The sequence below is a fragment of the Babylonia areolata genome, chromosome 15, assembly GCF_041734735.1.
Source record: "Babylonia areolata isolate BAREFJ2019XMU chromosome 15, ASM4173473v1, whole genome shotgun sequence".
Lineage (NCBI taxonomy): Eukaryota > Metazoa > Mollusca > Gastropoda > Neogastropoda > Buccinidae > Babylonia > Babylonia areolata.
Window position 1 is genome coordinate 30,705,470 of NC_134890.1, and position 5,000 is coordinate 30,710,469.

At 44.5% G+C, this 5,000-nt stretch overlaps 1 protein-coding gene across 15 annotated transcripts in view; it reads right to left on the reverse strand.

Moving 5' to 3' along the window:
- LOC143290555 (CLIP-associating protein 1-A-like) overlaps positions 1-5,000 on the reverse strand; it is a 193,693-nt gene that overhangs the window by 78,672 nt on the left and 110,021 nt on the right. The window lies entirely within an intron of this gene.

Below are 5,000 nucleotides of genomic sequence, written 5' to 3' on the forward strand. Positions count from 1 at the left end.
ATTTTTCATTCATCCATCATCGATTCCCTCATTTCTTCACTTGCTTACACGCTCACCTCTTCCTTTCAGTCATTCATCCGTTATTCACTTGCTCGTTTATTCACTTGTTCGCTCATATTCTCCTTGCTCAGGTTACAAGTCAAGAACAAGCACTGGTCATAAAGAAAGACAACCTACACAAAGTGAGATGACTGCCTTTAAAAAAAACAACAACAACAAAAAAACCCAAACACCAACCATTCATCACCTTTTAACAGCCACTCAAAAAAAAAAAAAAAAAAAAAAGAACCAACAAGAGTGTCACACAGACCACACAACACACTCCTCTTCCCTCTGAAAAGAAAAAAAAAGTTTCCACAACTCCGCACCACAACAGCTCATCAAGTGCACAGCTTCATCGTACAGATGGTGCACAGTTCCACACAACTCGAGTCCAACAAAACGAAGGATGAAAACAACATCATCACCACAGCCCTAGATCCTCCTACATGCATACCCACAACCACAACCACCTAGAAAATAAAGACGACAAAGATGAAAGGAAGTCTCCAAGACGAGAACCAACGGACGGAACCGGCCCAAAAGTGAGGATGAGGGACAGATGAACAGAAAGCTCCATCCAAGAAGCCGGTGAATGAAGCAAACTGCCCTCAAGTGTCACATGGGATGTAGGAAGGGAGGGAAGGAGGGAGGGAGGAGGAAACTGTCCACAGGAAGAGGAGGAGGAGGGAGGAGTGAAGGTGATGGTGGTGGGCCAGGTGTGTGTTTGGGGGCTGGGGGAACCTCCACACACACACACACACACACACACACAGCTCAGAGCGGATCCTGCCTCTAGTGCATGCAGCCTTCCGCACTGCACTGCACTGCATGCTCACACTGACTGACTGACTGACTGTGGGCCTGCTGCTGATGGTGATGACTGAAGCCGCACGCTGCCTGCCTGCTACACTTCACTCCTCTCTCTCTCTCCTCTCTCTCTCTCTCTCCTCTCTCTCTTCCTCTCTATCTACCTCTTTCTTGGTTCCACTCCCTTACAAATCCTTTTCTTTTTTTCTTTTTCTTTTCTTTTCTTCTCATCTCTCTCTTCTACTTCTCTCTCTCTCTCTTTCTTCTCTTTTTCTCTCCCTTATTTTTTTTCTCTTTTTATATCTCCATGTACCTAATGTCTGGGTGAGTTTTGGTTTTTTTCTCTTGTGTATTCATGCGTGTACACACAAACACACACATACATACAAACATGCACACACACACACATACATACATACAAACATGCACACACACACATACATACATACAAACACACACACACACATATACATACAAACACACACACACACACACACACACACACACACACATAAATACAAACATGCATGCACACACACACACACACACACACAAACATGCACACACACACACATACATACATGCACACACACACACACACACACACACACACACACACACACACACACACACACACACTACAAACATGCACACACACACATACACATATACAAACATATTCACACACACACAAACACACACACACACATGCATGCATTCAAGCATGCTACATCAGCACACACACACACACACACACACACACACACACACACACACACATGCATATATGCAAGTATGCACATCAGTACACACACATATTCACACACACAAACACGCACACACACTCACACACACATACACACATATATACATTCGCACACACACGCACACACACACACACACACACACACACATACATAGATATTCACACACACAAATACAAATATACACTCACACCACACACATGAACCACACACACATCACTGACATAGCAGATGATGAAGAAAAAAAAACCACACACACTCCCAGCTCTAAGCTCATTTCACTAAGTGTAAGTGATGAAATAATAATGAAGCCTTCAAAGCATGCATCTGTGACACACACACACACACACACACACACACACACATACATATATATATATATGTGTGTGTGTGTGTGTGTGTGTGTATGCTTCATTGGCATATTACACCGTTGCATGCATGCACACACTGGTGTGCACACACACGCATAGAGGCATGCATGCACATATATGCAGAACACACAAACATACTAAACACACACACACACACACACACACACACACTCCCCTTACCCTTTCTCTCCTAACCCCTCAACACTGACACACTGCCATAAACCGAAAAGGGAAGCAGACACGCACACACACACACAAAAAGCAAAAAGGCTGAAGAAGCAGATGTCTCCCCCTACATCTCTGTGGGGGCACCTCACTCACTCACACACACACACACACACACGCTCATGCACATCTCGATGCTATCACTCTTCAGCAGGTAAGTAGCTCCCCCTCCCCCCCCCCCCTTTTTTCCTCCTGGGTTTTGCTCACCCAGGGTGTGTGTGTGTGTGTGTGTGTGTGTGTGGAGGGGTCGGGGAGGTAGCGGGTGGTGGTGGGGGGATAATCTGTGCCAGGTAACACCGTTACCAACACCCCCTTCTACCCCACATCAAGGGGCCAATTATCTGTGATCAACGATTAACAAGGCCAATGAGGAAATTGTAACAAATCATGTCATCCATCCCACCAACTCTCCTGCATTACACCTTTCCTTTCTTCCTTTTTTTGGGGGGGGGGCGGTGAGGGGGGTGGGGGGGGGGGTTGTTTTGTTTGGTTTTGGTTTTTAAAGCTGAACCCATACGAAATGCATTCTCTATTACTGAACTAATTGTTGCTGTTGTTGGTTGTTTCACATTACCAGTTAGAAAGACTTTCCTCGAAATTAGCATTCAAACCAATGTGGACAAACTCCTAAAAAGAAGAACTTTTTTGGGGGGGTGGGGGTGGGGGTGGGGGGTGGGGGGGGGGTTGTTTTGTTTTGGTTTGGTTTTTAAAGCTGAACCCATACGAAAGGCATTCTCTATTACTGAACTAATTGTTGCTGTTGTTGGTTGTTTCACATTACCAGTTAGAAAGACTTTCCTCGAAATTAGCATTCAAACCAATGTGGACAAACTCCTAAAAAGAAGAACTTTTTGGGGGGGTGGGGGTGGGGGTGGGGGGGTGGGGGGGGGGGTTGTTTTGTTTTGGTTTGGTTTTTAAAGCTGAACCCATACGAAAGGCATTCTCTATTACTGAACTAATTGTTGCTGTTGTTGGTTGTTTCACATTACCAGTTAGAAAGACTTTCCTCGAAATTAGCATTCAAACCAATGTGGACAAACTCCTAAAAAGAAGAACTTTTTTGGGGGGTGGGGGTGGGGGTGGGGGGTGGGGGGGGGGGTTGTTTTGTTTTGGTTTGGTTTTTAAAGCTGAACCCATACGAAAGGCATTCTCTATTACTGAACTAATTGTTGCTGTTGTTGGTTGTTTCACATTACCAGTTAGAAAGACTTTCCTCAAAATTAGCATTCAAACCAATGTGGACAAACTCCTAAAAAGAAGAACTTTTTTGGGGGGTGGGGGTGGGGGTGGGGGGTGGGGGGGGGGGGTTGTTTTGTTTTGGTTTGGTTTTTAAAGCTGAACCCATACGAAAGGCATTCCCTATTACTGAACTAATTGTTGCTGTTGTTGGTTGTTTCACATTACCAGTTAGAAAGACTTTCCTCAAAATTAGCATTCAAACCAATGTGGACAAACTCCTAAAAAGAAGAACTTTTTTTCTTTTTTTGGTGGTGGGGGGGGGGGGGGGGGGTTGTTTTGTTTTGGTTTGGTTTTTAAAGCTGAACCCATACGAAAGGCATTCCCTATTACTGAACTAATTGTTGCTGTTGTTGGTTGTTTCACATTACCAGTTAGAAAGACTTTCCTCGAAATTAGCATTCAAACCAATGTGGACAAACTCCTAAAAAGAAGAACTTTTTTGGGGGGGTGGGGGTGGGGGTGGGGGGTGGGGGGGGGGGTTGTTTTGTTTTGGTTTGGTTTTTAAAGCTGAACCCATACGAAATGCATTCTCTATTACTGTACTAGTTGTTGCTGTTGTTGGTTGTTTCACATTTCCAGTTAGAAAGACTTTCCTCGAAATTAGCATTCAAACCAATGTGGACAAACTCCTAAAAAGAAGAACTTTTTGGGGGGGTGGGGGTGGGGGTGGGGGGTGGGGGGGGGGTTGTTTTGTTTTGGTTTGGTTTTTAAAGCTGAACCCATACGAAAGGCATTCCCTATTACTACTGTACTAGTTGTTGCTGTTGTTGTTGTTGTTTCACATTTCCAGCATTCAAACCTATGTGGACAAACTCCTAATAAGAAGAACTTTCATCATCAAATATCATGGTATATACCTGTGTATGTATGCTTTCGAACTTTTAAACAAGTTTGAATACCTTCAAGTATCGCTGCAATTTCACAAAGTAATGAAAACGCCTAACCATTTAATCTGATGCACTGCATTCAAGTTTCAATGCATTCATTTGCAAACTTCGTTAGACAGGTACTTCATCAAGCATCAGTGATGGGCGCAATAGCCAAGTGGTTAAGGCATTGGACTCTCAGGGTCCCTGGTTCGAATCTCGGTGACGACGCCTGGTAGGTAAAGGGTGGAGATTTTTCCGATCTCCCAGGCCAACATACGTACAGACCTGCTAGTGCCTGAACCCCCTTCGAGTGTATTGCGCAAGCAGAAAATCAAATACGCATGTTAAAGATCCTGTAATCCATGTCAGCGTTCGGTGGGTTATGGAAGGAAGCCAGAACATACCCAGCATGGACACCCCTGAAAGCGGAGAATGGATGCCTACATGGCGGGGTAAAAATGGTCATACACGTAAAAGCCCACTCGTGTACATATGAGTGAACATGGGAGTTGCAGCCCATGAACGCAGAAGAAGATCAAGCATCAGTACAGCTGTGCAGCTGACTGAAAAAAAGAAAAGAAAAAAAGAAGAAAAAAAAAGGTTCATCACAGACATGAAGTAAGCGCCGAGTTGAGCCAAAAACCTGTCCCTTCCTGGCCACTGGAAAATGTGGGCAGCATGTG